General features: G+C 39.1%; 1 protein-coding gene and 1 long non-coding RNA gene across 2 annotated transcripts in view; one reads left to right on the top strand and one right to left on the bottom strand.

Moving 5' to 3' along the window:
• Positions 1 to 15000, top strand: part of wdr93 (WD repeat domain 93) — a 136738-nt gene that overhangs the window by 87779 nt on the left and 33959 nt on the right. The window lies entirely within an intron of this gene.
• On the bottom strand, positions 6691 to 7921 carry LOC118494699. The gene is made up of 2 exons (XR_004896846.1): positions 7347 to 7921; positions 6691 to 6944 (listed from the first exon to the last, which is right to left on the bottom strand). It is a non-coding gene; the product is annotated as an uncharacterized LOC118494699 (long non-coding RNA).

The following is a 15000-nucleotide window of genomic DNA, read 5'->3' as shown; positions in this document are numbered from 1 at the left end:
GTATTCCGGGACATTATCTTGTTCATTTTCACAATCTGGCTCTCTTGCCTCCAGTTCTTCAATACACTCCAACCTCACAACTTCCGATTCTGGCGCCAGATTACACCATTCATCGATCACACCTCTGTTCTGCTCAAACTCCTCAACAGCATTCTCAATCTCGTCACTGTTTTTCTCATATTTGTCTCTGTTTCGTTTCACAATGTGTTGGACACTCTCCAGATGATCACAACCTGGTAGTTGCACACATCCATTACTGTAAAATGACTCATATGTGGGGTAATACGGTCTTTTCAGTTCCTGCTCTGATCGGTAGGGAACGTACAGTTTCAGTAACGTGCCGTAAAACTTCTCAGGATATTTTTCCTTGGATGTGCGGTAAAACCTGATGATAGCAGGCTTATCGTCTTTCCGCCTTTGCACAAATCCCATCTCATTCAGGAGGGGCAAAACATTTTTACCTTTCGTGTGTTTGCCATAGACAATTCTGCAAGTAGCTGCAAAATCAGCCAAACACATCTCCTCAAACTCCAGTGTTTCAGGTCTGGCTTTGTACTTGTCAGTCAAAGACGTCATCCACACATCTGAACATTCAGGTGTTGTGTTTTCCAGGGACGAGAGGGGACGACTCATTTTCACTGCGTTGTCATCTGTCGGTATGAATACGACACCACGTGAACACTTCTTCATGTTAATTCCACATGCACGACTCACACATTCCTGAGCGCTGACCTCTCTTTTTTTGGAATACGCCTGCATTATTTCCCTCATTTCATCACATTCATTGACGTTGTCTCTGTTGGAGTTTTCGATGACTGTTTTGAGGTACTCAGAGAGTCCAGATTCTTTTTTGGTAATGTAGCTGGTGAGATATATGATGCACGAATATGCGTTGAGAATATAACTGACATCAATATTGGCATTCCAGGCTTCAAGTAGATGTGGATTATATCCGTTTACCCAGCAGTCCTTGGGGTCACGCTTCAGAATGACTGCACTGAATTTATTCACCATGTTAAGGCATTGTTCGTACTCACTGTATGTCAGATTGCATTGAGCTAGGAGCTGCTGCAAACTCAGAGAGGCCGTTTCAGGTTCATTCAATAACAAGTTAGGTGGTTGGAGTTTTTGCTTTGCTTTTTCCACTTCCACTGGATCGATGCACTCACCAGGTCTCGTTATCATTGTGTTTCTGACGGGTGGTTTAGGAAAACCGAATCTGCATCCCGAGTTGACACTTTTGAAACATGTCCTTGAATGATTTTTGCTGTGTGTCTGCACTTCTGTGACTTTCTTGTACAGATCAGGTTGTGTATGTGGGTCGGGCAGCTGAGCTGTGATGTACTTGGACACAAAATCTAACACAGTCTGATCGTCGTCTTCTTCAAAAACAGGAGCACCATCAACCCATATGAGACAGTGTATGTGTGGACTTCCGCGATGCTGAAACTCAACTCGGTAAAAGAAGTCAACGACTCTGCCTAGGGGCTCTGCAGGAGATAAGAGCAAATCCCTGAATAATGCCTCAACACGCTTATCAAACATGCGCATTGCTGTCACAGGATTGCTTCGCAGTATGTCACACTTAGCTGACCAGTCAAGCCCTTCAAAATCGACATCTTCACCTTGCTGCCTTTTTATTGCCTCAATAACCTCAGGCCATCGCATTTCAGCTGCAGAAAATGTACAGAAGAATGTAGGAGTTCCCAACTGTCTGATCATGGCAAAAAGATCTCTTGTAGTTTTCTCCCAATAGGCTGGAGTTCCCCTCAAGGGCTGCATAAATCTCACGGCGTCCTTGTTTCGCACCAGTCTCTCCACCTTACGTTTATCTTGCAACATTCCCGAGGTAATATTTCTTCCATCCCTCGTAAACGGTTTTCCTTTCCTTAGCTGTATTGTCATGCTCGATGTTGCCAAATGCATTTCTGTCACAAACTGTGCAAAGAACAAGAAGTTTGTGTCTCTGGCGAAACGATCATCAACACCAAAAAGCCTTGCTTTGAAATACTTACTGGGTGTTAATTTAAGAGGTCTCTCTTCATCCAGTGTGTTTTGACCAGTCGGAAACTGTACAGGGAAAGCCATGGCCTCCAGCTTAGGTGTTTTGAAAAAGCTGACAGGATTATTTCTTTCGGCAGGCGCAACGGAATAGATTCCTTCGCTGAAACATAAAATCTCCTCTGCCACGTCACACGGCTGAAGGCATGATTCCAGAGCGAAACCACCATTTGGCATGTCACCGTCCTGTTTTTCATCATCTCTCTGCTCATTTGGTTGTTCACCATCACATGACAACATGTCTATATCCTGTTCATTTTCATGCTCATTTTCTGCCTCACACAGAGCATTACTCTCACACCTGTCAATTTCCATTAAATCAGTTTCATCATCATCATCTTCATCATCCTCATCAGGAAGTGTTGGATCACATAACTCAGCCTCATCTCTGATCGTTATGTCCTCATACTGTGGATGGATCTCTTTGAGTTTATGCAAAGCCTGAATGAGCTTTGACCAATTAACTGTCTGAAAAAGTTGGTGACCCTTATAACACAATCGTCTCTTCAGTTTTACTCTCATCACCTGAGACTCACTTCTCAGTCTGGGTAATGCTTCTACGGTTTCCTGTACCTCAGACGGGACACACACAACATTTCCTCTTATTAGTCTCTGGCGGCCTTTAGGAAGAGGAATAATCTTGGCAAATGCTATACATCTGGATGCGAGATGCCTTTCCAATATGTTGAGATCTGACAGCTCAGGTGGGATGAAAAGGAGTGGAAGTTGTTGGCTACAGCGAGAGCTGGCATAGCTCCATCTTTAAGATGATCATGACAGGTGTAACAAATCCACTCACTTCTTCTCTCATCAGGCACCTTGCAGTGTTCACAGCCTTCATCGCAAACATGCACATACTTCCCTGTCAAGCAGGCTGCAACTATATGTGGATTTTTGACATAATTTGACCTTGTGCAGGGGCGGACTTGGTTTGGAAACGAGGCTTTATGGCAGACAGTGCAGACATAGGTGGGACCTTCCTTTATATTAGATCTGAAAAGAGATATGGCCTCTTTGATTAAAGAGTTGTCATTTTCTCTGTCACTCTCACATGTTTGTCGATTTATCCATCTATTTCTTTTTTATTTTATTTGCACATCTCATTTTAAACAGACTTCTAAATGGAAGGTTGTTCTTAAATCGGTCTCGCATTCTTAGTCTCATTAGTTGTCTGTGTCTATCTCTGAAAGCTTTGTCATTTGCATAACGCTGAGTCATATAAGAGCGCCGCCTCACTCTGAAGTCAACAAAGTTTCTGTAAAACGTTGTCATTCTTTGTCTTTTTTTCATTCTTAACTCAGGATTATCTCTGTATGAGCTGTTCATTCTTTGTCTTTTTTTCATTCTTAACTCAGGATTATCTCTGTATGAGCTTGACATTCTTTCTCTTTGTTTCATTCTAAACTCAGGGTTTTGTTGGTATTGGGCCGTTAAATAACATTTTTTCTTTGCTTTATATGTTTCATTTGAAGCATAGTTTGTCCTTTCTTTCCTTTTCTGATTCTCCTTTCTTTGTGATACCTTTTCAGAGAGCAATAGCCTCCTCTTAATCTTTCTCCTTTGCTGTTTATTAAGTTTTTTCAGTTTACATGAGACGTCATCACTGGCCACAGTATTTATTAATGGAACAGTCAAGTTTGACTTACTCTCAGTAGCATTGTGTGATGTAACAGAATTCACACTGAATTCAGTTGATGGTTCTGCTTCAGTTTGACATTCATCAGGCAATATGAAATGAACCTCTTTATGTTTCACAGACGGTACAGACGTGATGGTAGTGGACACTCCCTTTATGTTATCAGAGACATCTGTTGCATCAGTGTTTACCTTTGAAATAGTTGAGCTTGAATTATTCAGCGCAGCATCATGTGATGCGACACAATTTGAGCTGATCTGGCTAGACATTTCTGGTTCAGTTTCCATAGTTGTGAATACTTCATGTACAGATTTGTCACTGATGTGTGCACTCAGGCTTGTCTCCTTTTGAAGAGCAGTTGATACAGCAGCAGTGTGAGTTGTAGGCTGACTGTCTCTGTCTGAGATAGCAGTATTCAGGATGGCAGTGTTCACATTGTAAAACTCCACAGGCTTCAACTCATAGTTACAGGAGGGCTGTGTTCCCAACATTCTGTGATACTTCAGAAGGCGATCAATCATATCACTAAGATGTGTGAATGTCAGCATGACAGCAGTACCAGGAGTGTGAGAACCAGGGTGGAGGGGCAAACCTTTGGCTGTTCTGGAGTGTGGATCAAAGAAACCGTATCTGCCGGACTTTGTTCTGAATACGGCAATACATAATACTCTCATCAGGAGCAATCCATAATGGACATCGGATAGCAAGCAGCTGAGTCCGGCCTCTAGGTCCAGAAAACTGTCTACCGCTCCAGGTAACGGTTCTCCTAATGTGCCATATCTAGAAAGTTGTTCCATGTCCACATAATGTGTATGCGTGCGTGCAGGTACTTCGTGAGGGAGCTCGTCAGTAGTCAGATAGATGTGATTAGGAAACATTTTCCTGACCTCTTTATACATTGCATTACCTTTATCCAAAACAAGGTCAAGATCTGCTCTGGTGATGTTTTCATTCTCATGAAGGAATGCCAGAAATGTTAGCGAGTTGCAGGTACACTGCTGATTTCTGTTTTTACCATATTTAAGAGAGGCCTGGCTACGGGATGCACGGACGTGTCTTACAGAAGGCTGACCTGCCGGATTTACATAGTCTGCATGAGAAGGGCCTGCTACACACTGAGGATGTCCACTCTTTACATTAGCATAAGATGCCTGTGGTGGCACATCACTTTGACCTCTGTGGTTTACCTGGTTAGCTTCAGGAGAAACTGCCACACATCTTTTCTTTACCACGTCAGCATAAGATACCTGTGGTACACCTGGCTCATCACTTTGACCTCTGACTTTTACTGGGGTGACAATAGAAGGCCTTGCTTCACCATCGCTGTGACATCCTCTCTCATCAGCAGAAACCTTTGGTGCGACGCTCTGACTTCCCTGTGTCACACTTTCATCATCACGAGACGCTGCAGCCATCTTCACCTCTCCACAGCTCTGAGGACCAACACATTCTACCTGTTCACCTGTTGTACCCTGAACCTCCTTTGACCTCTGCTGGCGCAGACTTTGAGCTTGTGACCTCTTACTCTTCCTCGGCATTGTTATGATCCAAAACCACAAATCTTGTTTTATTTTTATTGTAGACAATCAAGACAATAAACACAATATCAATCCCAATATATTACTATTAACTTAGCAGGATAAGGTAGATTAAAGCAGTATCTGCTCTTAGTAATGGTGATTTATATCTCAAGTATTTATAATTATTTTTAAGGAACAATGTCAAATGAAAATGAATGTTTTTCCAGAAAATCCTTTTCAAGCCTGTAAAGATATTATAGATATTTAGAAGATAAAATTAAAGTTGACGTTTTACACAAATTATATATGGATATATTTCAGCGGTACTTAAGTTTCAATATCTTCAGCAAACTGAAGACCAGTAGTTGATATACCGATATAGGACACAGGAATACGGTTTTAGTATTTTAAGGCACTATCAAGAAATCAGTGCTGATGTTCAAATGCTCTAAAAATAACTCTGGTATTTGTATATTTAAGGTTTTGTAAATGCCAGATTAAATGTCTTCAACCTCAATATATTCAGAGGTTTATTTTAATATAAGCAAAGAATACAGTTACTCCTTACAGTTGGTTTATTTATTTCACTTTACAACGGTTTAACCAACAATAAAACATGTACAAAAGGTGTTGATGCCAACAATGTGGGTGGATCTATAGACGAGGTACAAATATGTGAATCAGAGACAAATAATACAATGTATGTAGTGTAATTAGTTTTATACTAGTACTACTCAAGTAAACAAAAACTGATTATGTGTACTCTGGTGTGAAGATATTTGCAGTCAGAACAAACCTTTTGGTACAGAGCTCCACAGCAACACGGTCCAGGAACAACTACAGCTCTTTTCTTGTATAAATATAGATTTGGACTTCAATTTATTGTTATACTAACAAGAGATAGTTTTGTTTAATAATACACTTTATGACAGTAACTTCTATTTGGAAATGTACCAGATTTAACTTTGAATTAGTTTTTACAGTCCAATGTTTGTGATAAAAGCTAAACAAAATGTGTGTTATGTATGTGTTTCCAGTCTTTTCAATTAATTTAAATTTAATAAACAAATTCAAAAATACTTTTCTTAATAATTTATTTAATAATGACTGTTACCAAATAGAATAAATTGAAACAATATGGATAATTCAAAAATACAATAATTGAATTTTTGCCAATTGAAAAGATCAAATCAAATGTGAGAGAGAGACAGGAGAGGTAGAAAAAGGGTGAGCAGAGAAACTCACAGAACCATAAAACAGAATGATCAGGTACCAACCAACCTGTAGAACCAAAAACAGATACCAGTAATCTGTAGCTTTGCAACCAAAACAAATGGGTATGATATAATGTTTGAACCAGAACAAATGGGTATGATAATATTTAAACCAGAACCAAAGGGTAACTTGCAACAAGTGCAGAACCAAATGTAGATAGAGCGGGATAGAATTAGAGGGATAGAATGATAGAAAAACTCAAATTTAGATAGATTTATTAGATTTGACAGGAGAGATAGAAAACCTTATATTAAGGGATGAGTGGGTAGAGGGTGATAGGAGAGAGGTGAAGAGAACCAATAATATTAGGGATGAGTGGTAGATGTTATAGGAGAGAGGTGAAGAGAACCAATAATAGATAGAGTGGATAGAAGGGCCAGTAAAGACAGATGTGATAGAAGTAGAGGGAGATGGAGAGGGAGATGGAGAGGAGCTGGAGGGCAGCTGCACACCTGTAACACAAAATGGAAACATGCATTAGTCATACAAAACAGAAAAAACATCACATGAAAAGTGATTGCTTTAAATATGTGAATATTTCTATATCCAAATTAGTGTGATTTAGCTAAGAGGAGTTTAATAGGGTCATTCTTTCACTACGACTTTAGTAGGTGTCTGTATTCAGTGACTTCTGTGTTCAATCACATCATGGGGCAAAATGTTTGCATGTGTGAAGTATACTGTGGAGTGTCCAAGGAGTCACTAACACAGATGGTGAAATACTAACTAAAAGTATGTAGAGTGCACAAGCAGATGTGTACAGTAATGTTAGACATTAGTAGTCTTTACTGCCGAACAAAGTGTCAAGGCAACACATGTCATAGCAACGACATCATTCATGTGTGTGAACATACTGTCGAGTTGCCACGGGGGTAACCAACACTGATGGTCCAGCAGCAACGTAGAGAGGAGGCAGACAAGAGCATTGGAGGGAGAGAGGAGAGGATTTTCAGTTTCATTTTACAAGACAAGATATTCACAACAGTAATTTATTTTATTATCAAGATTTTTTTTTTTTTACTGTAATATTAATTAAATATCATACATAGTACAATAGTACATACGTGCAGTGGTGGAAGAATTATTTAGATCATTCACATAAGTAAAATATTTATACATATATAGAAAATGAGTTCCATTTTGTTTTCTATTGTCCTTTTTATTGTGAACAGCGTGATTTTTTTGTTTCGTAGGATAAAAGCAGAGATTGATTTGGTAAATATGGATGATGCTCAAAGACTGAGATTGCTGTTCACATATGAAACATAAATTAGCCAATTACCTAGATAAAGCTTGGGAGAAGAGGAAAAAAGCTCTTTATTGAGATGAATTGTAGATGAGAAATTGTTGTTTGCGTGTGGTGTGTGTGTTTGTCTATATATATGTATATACATATATGTAAGTGTATATGTGTGTATATGTATATATTTGTATTCATGTATTTCTCCAAATGATTTGTATATGCAACAGGAAGATGTTTGTTAAATAAGTAAATTTGTAGTAAGAAAATAAAATATAACTAACTAACTATACCACAGTGTGAAAATACTCCACCACAAGTACAACTACAAACCTTTGGTAAAACAATGTCTGTAGTTAGAATACTCATTGTACAGTATAATGTTCCCTGTCAGTGTGTGCATGTTGCATTTTACTGATAATTGTGCTTATTTGACCCCCCCTATAAGATTATCATCTGTTTGTAGCATCGCTGTTTTGTAAGAACCATGCATCTTAAAAAAGTCAACTTTTCATTGTAAAAAGAAACATCTGTCTTTTCAGTATGGTGAGGGATAGAGCAAGACACATCCAGTTTTACTTTAGAAAACCAACCTCACAGCTTATTTTAATGAGTATCACTCCGCCCAAGTAGCAGTGCTTCCCCTTCTGAGAATATAGTTCCCAGTTTGTATACAGTTAGAAGATGGCTGTGTCTCATGTGACCTTGTTATTTGTACATGCTGTGACTCTACAAATCACAACATGAATATAGAAACATGTTGGCGTTATTTTGTCAACCTTTGTGAGCAGTAGGCTAGATGGAGCCGGTTACCTCCAGGATCTGTGCTAAGCTAGGCTAGATGGAGCCGGTTACCTCCAGGATCTGTGCTAAGCTAGGCTAGCGGTGGGGGACTGACAGAGTTACAACACACACGGAGATGAGAAGGGTATGTATGGACTTATGTAACTCTGGGGAATACGGTGAAAAAGCTAAAGTCCCAGTAAGTCGACGTGTTCCTTTAAACGTGCATAGATGCTAAATAGTTATCTGCAGTCGAGTTGTGTGATCTATTATCAATTTCAGTTATAGCATTACTATACTTACCAACCAAAAGCGCACAGTAGTATCGATGTTCTGTTGAGAAAAGTGACAAACTGGGAGTTAGTGTTCAAGCTCACAGTGTACAAACAGAAAGACAAAAAAACTCAGTAAAAGGCTAAATTCTGCTCTAACAGTAAGTCTGGCTGTGAGGCAGAGCAACTATTTAAAAAAATAATATAATATTTATTTATGAATACATGTATTGTTGAATGCAGCTGATAAAATAAGATAAAGCCCATTTACTGTAGTTAGTGTTATTACACAATTGAGTGGCTGGTGATGTGAACATTTACTAGCAATTTGCCTGGTCCACAAACAGGTTAATTGTGCTCATTTTATTTAACAACAAACAAACATAAGCCACAATGTCAGTTACAAGCTAAACAGTTTAAAGATTAGGTTCATTGGCAAAAGGCAGATTTAAGAGGACTGGTAACTTTAGCTAAGTGCTAATTTTTTGCAGTTATGCTTGCTCTAAAATTTCAGCCAGAGATTTTTATTGACAGTATTATAACTCACTATAAACACTATTGAAACTCAGCATCAACTGTCACTCTCATAGAGCCATACATCCCTAAGTACATTCATGTATTTTCTTTTATTGTCCATAGTATTCACGTGGATTGTCTTTTTATCATCCTGTTTATGATGTACATACCAGTATGTTGTGTGTGATGTCTTTAGGCTACTGGGACCTTGAATTAAACCTACCTACCTACCCACCTAGCTAGCTTGCTACCTACCTAGCTAGCTAGCTACCTACCTATCATTAAGTGGGGTCTAGCTAACAATGTGACAGAGCAACATTAGCTAGTTTGTTTATCCATTGGCAATAGCTAAACCACTAACAATGTGTTTAATGTCAGTTAACAAAGCTAATATTATCTAAAGATACCTAAAAATGATTTAACCAAGCTGCTATCATTAGCTAATATTACCACCCATGCTAATGCTAGCTTAGCTAGCATAGCGTTAGCATTGTCGCTAATATTAGCTAAAGATACCAAGCTGCTATCATTAGTTAATATAAGCACCGATGCTATTTCTAGCTTAGCGTTAGCATCGGCGCTAATATTAACTAATGACAGCTAAGTATAATTTACCAAGCTGTAACGTTACAGGCAAATATTTCGCACTTAATTCAATCATGTTTGTATTCTGTATGAGGTGGAAACCAATGCACAAAACCTGTATTTCTACCGTTCAAAAACGTTATTAGATAACAGACAGGGTACTACTACTTACCAGAGAAAATTCCAGAACACAATGGCGACACTGTGCTGAGCTGCGCAGTTAGATTTTATTGAGGCGTTCAGGGGAAGTCAGAGATTTCTGGCGCCAAACACAATACATTAGCAAAGTCAAATTGTGTGTGTGTGTGTGTGTGTGTATGTGTGTGTGTGTGTGTGTGTGTGTGTGTGTGTGTGTGTGTCTGTTTTGTGTGCGCGTGTCCGTGTGTGTGTGTGTGTGTGTGTGTGTGTGTGTGTGTGTTTGTTTGTGTGAGTGTGTGTGTGTGTGTGTGTGTGTGACATCAGACATATACAAAGAACGAAAAAGCATCAATCTAAAATGAGATTAGATGTGAAATATATTGCCTGAAAAAAAGGGATCTGAACAACTTTGCATTGAAAACGAAAAATTAAATGCAATTATGACAAGGATGTTGAAAAAAACAGTTTGATTCGTATTAAGGCATCGAAATAGTTAAATATTGATTGCTAGTTTATTATGTGATCTGAAGTTTACTGAAACAATGTAAGTCTGACATCTTTAAATTAACTTTTAAATGATGTGTTTGTGTGTGGTGTGTGTGTGTGTTTGTCTGTGTCTGTGTTTGTCTGTGTTTGTGTCTGTCTGTGCATGTGTGTGTGTATGTGTGTGTGTGTGTGTGTGTGTGTGTGTGTGTGTGTTTGTCTGTGTGTCTGTGCATGTGCGTGTGTGTGTTTGTCTGTGTTTGTGTAAGAGAATATATGTGAAATATGTTGCTTGAAAAGAAGCGGGCTGAACAACATTGCATTGAAAACGAAAAATGAAATGCATTAATGACAAGGATGTTCAAAAAAACATAGTATACAATGGTATTAAAGGTATAGTGGAGGATTTTCCCGAATTGAGAGGGAACGCCTATTAAACGTGTGCCCGAGAGAGCGTGCACGAGCCTAGTTCTCCTCGTGCATGCTCTGTTTACAAGTTGCTGTCGGCATGGCTCATACAAGCCTACTTTCCAAAAGAAGATTTGCACTTTTTCCACTATGTCAGACTCGCCACCGGTAAGTGAAAATCTATTTACGACAAGCGTGTCTGTGTGTGTGTGTGTGTGTGTGTGTGTGTGTGTGTGTGTTTGCGTGTGTGTGTTTTTTGAGTGTCTGTTTGTGTGTGTGTGTATGTTTGTGTGTGTACGTGTGTGTGTGTGTGTGTGTGTGTGTGTGTGTGTGTGTCTGCATGTATGTATGTGTCTGTGTGTGTGTGTGCCAGCATGTGTGTTTTGGTGTGTGTGTGTGTGTGTCTGTGTGTGTGTGTGTGTGTGTGCGTGTGTGTGTTTGCGTGTGTGTGTTTTTTGAGTGTGTCTGTATGTGTGTGTATGTTTGTGTGTGTACGTGTGTGTGTGTGTGTGTCTGCGTATGTGTGTTGGTGTGTGTCTGCGTGTGTGTGTTTGTGTATATGTGTGTGTGTGTGTGTGTGTGTGTGTGTGTCTGTGTGTGTGTGCGTGTCTGCATATATATGTGTGTGTGCGTGCGTGTGTGTGTGCATGTATGTGTGTTTTGGTGTGTGTGTGTGTCTGTGTGTGCGTGTCTGTGTGTGTGTGTGTGTGTGTGTGTGTGTGTCTGTGTGTTTGCGTGTGTGTGTGTTTTTTTGAGTGTATGTCTGTTTGTGTCTGTGTGTGTGTTTGCGTGTGTGTGTGTGTGTGTGTGTGTGTGTGTGTGTGTGTGTGTGTGTGCCTCTGTGTGTGAGAAAAGACAGACAATATATAATGTTTTTTATGTCTGGGGAAAAGTGCTGTGTTATAAAGATTATCACAACATTACGTTACATCTCATTTAGCTTACACTTTTATCCAAAGCAACCTTCAATTGCTATATATGTCACAGGTAACACGGCTCAAAGTGGGCTTCGAACCTGGGTCTCCCAATCCAAGGGCATGTGTCATAAAAGAAAAAAGAAAAGGAAAAAAAAAACAGTATAGAAAACAAATTGCTATAGGGATTTAGTGTTTTGATTAAGGACACATCAGTTAATGTAGCAGAGTGGGATTCGGACCCAGGTCTCCCATGTCAAAGGTATGAGTCATAACCACTACACTATGACCACACAATACATAGGAGGTGCTTCAACTCTAATAAAGCGTTTCTTTGATCTGTAATTACCACACATGCTGTTAATATGTCACCTGTGGCACGCTGCAGCTATTCAGAGACAGATTTTTTAAAAAAGAGGAAATTTGAAGGATTGGAAAAGATGTAGAACATTGTGAGGTCTGAGTATATTTTCTAACTGATAATGACTCACAAATGCAGAAATGTGAAACAAATTCTATGAAAAATCTTAAAGCCCAAATGCATTGCACTGCTGAAACATCTGTAAAATTGTCAGAGTTGGAAGCTAAACTGCTTACCTAAATGAGTGAAGAGCTAAAATACATTGTTAGAAAAGCTGGAGCTAAACTGTAACTAAACAGCTTTTTTACAAAAACTGTAAAAGATATCAAACTGAAAAGATAGAGCCGGATAACTGAATATTTTGTGAACATTTTAAAGTTTGTTTGGCATCTGTAGGTGAAAGTATGAAGGAGCTGAAAATTTTGGGAGCGGAAGAAGATTTTAAGGATTTGAAGCATGTTCTCATTGACTTCAATGTTAAAAAAAAGTCATAAAAAGCTGAATATTTTAAAAAGTATAAATAGTAGAAAAAAAGTTGAAGAAGTCCCATCATTAGCTGAAAGAGCTGAACATTTTAAAAGTTGAATGGTTTTAATAGCTGAATGTATGCAGAAGTTACAGAGAGCCAAAAAACGTACGGAAGAGGGAATAAGAATAAAGAAAGAACAGAATAACAATAGTTGGAATGCTGCTGAACAGCATTCCCACTAAATAGTTGGAATGCTGCTGAACAGCATTCCCACTAACTAGAAAATACATTTCCTGCGGAAAATGCGTGGGAATGCTGAATAGCTGAATTGCTAAAGCTAAACTGGTTGAATAGCTTAAATCAGTAAGAAGAAGTTGAAGTAGTGAGAATAGTTGAAAAAGTGGAAATCGTTTTAATACGTATGAATTTCATTAAAAAGTTAAAAGCTTATGCTAAACTGAACTGTTGGCTTCAAAAGTTGAATAATGACAAAAGACGTAGAACAATGTGAGGTCTGAGTATATTTTCTAACTGATAATCACTCACAAATGCAGAAATATGAAACAAATAGTACGAAAAATCTTAAAGCTCAAATGCACTACACTGCTAAAAAATCAGGAAAATTGTTAGAGTTGAAAGCTAAACTGCATTACCCAAGTGAAGAGCTAAAATACATTGTTAGAAAAGCTTGAAGCTGAACTGTAATACTGTCAAAGATGAAAGTTGAAATGAATTACCTAAAACGGCTGAAAGAAGAAATACTTTGTATTATTATCAGACACTGCATAGAACGAAAAAGCATCAATCTAGCTGATGAGATGTGATATATATTAGGTAAAAAGAATGGGGCTGAACAAAAGGAAAGAGAGGACAGAGAGAAGGAGAGAAGGAGAGAAGAGAGGAGAGAAAGAGAGGAGAGCCAAAATAAAACATGAATAGCTGAATTGTTAAAGCTAAACCGGTTGAATAGCTTAAATACGTAAGAATAAGTTGAAGTAGTGAGAATAGTTGAAAAACTGAAATAACATCTTGATCAGGGACACATTGACTGATGTACCCCAGTGGGATTCAAACCAGGATCTCCCACACCAAAAGCATGTGCCCTATCCACTACACTATCATCTGTATATATCATGAATGTTCCTTTAGCACTTATATAGCCTGTCTTTGATCATTAATCACCACACCTGCTAATGAGTGCGAGACAGTGTGAGAGAACTGTAGGTTCTTTATGTAGAAATGTGTGGTGAAAGTATGGAGGGGCTGAAAATGTTGGGAGCTGAAGAAAATTTGAAGGATTTGAAGCATGATCTCATTGACTTCAATGTTAAAGGAAAGTGTTAAAAAGCTTAATATTTTAAAAAGTATAAATTGTAGAAAAAAGAAGTTCCGTCATTAGCTGAAAGAGCTGAACATTTTAAAAGTTGAATGGTTTTAATAGCTCAATGTATGCAGAAGTTACGGAGAGCCAAAAAACGTACGGAAGAGGGAAGAAAAACAAGAAACAGACATAGAAAGACAGACCGAGACAGAGAGAAACAAACAGAGAGACATGGACAGACAGAGAGAGACAGAGACAGGGAGAAACAGAAACAGACAGAGACAGACAGACAGAGAGAAACAAACAGACAGACAGAGAGACAGAGAGAGACAGAGACAGGGAGAAACAGAAACAGAGAAACAGAGACAGATACAGAGAGACAGAGACAGACAGAGAGAGACAGAGACAGACAGAGAAAGACAGAGAGAGAGACAGAGACAGACAGAGAGAGACAGAGAAAGACAGAGAGACAGAGACAGAGAGACATAGACAGACAGAGAGACATAGACAGACAGAGACAGAGAGAAACAAACAGACAGACAGAGAGACAGATACAGGGAGAAACAGAAACAGACAGACAGAGACAGTGAGAGACAGAGAGACAGAGAGAGAGACAGAGACAGACAGACAGAGACATAGAGACAGAGAGAGAGAGAGACAGACAGAGAGACAGAGAAATAGAGAGAGACAGACAGACAGAGAGACAGACAGACAGACAGAGACAGAGACAGACAGAGAGACAGAGACAGAGAGAGACAGAGACAGACAGACAGAGAGACAGACTGAGACAGACAGAGACAGAGAGACAGAGACAGACAAAGAGAGACAGAGACAGACAGACAGAGACAGACAGAGACAGAGAGACATAGACAGACAGAGAGAGACAGAGACAGACAGAGAGAGACAGAGAGAGACAGAGACAGAGAGAGACAGAGAGAGACAGAGACATAGAGAGAGACAGACAGAGAGACAGACAGAGAGACATAGACAGACAGAGACAGACAGAGAGACAGAGACA

The sequence above is a fragment of the Sander lucioperca genome, chromosome 3 (genome assembly GCF_008315115.2).
Source record: "Sander lucioperca isolate FBNREF2018 chromosome 3, SLUC_FBN_1.2, whole genome shotgun sequence".
NCBI lineage: Eukaryota > Metazoa > Chordata > Actinopteri > Perciformes > Percidae > Sander > Sander lucioperca.
This window is presented reverse-complemented; position numbering and strand designations above follow the sequence as displayed.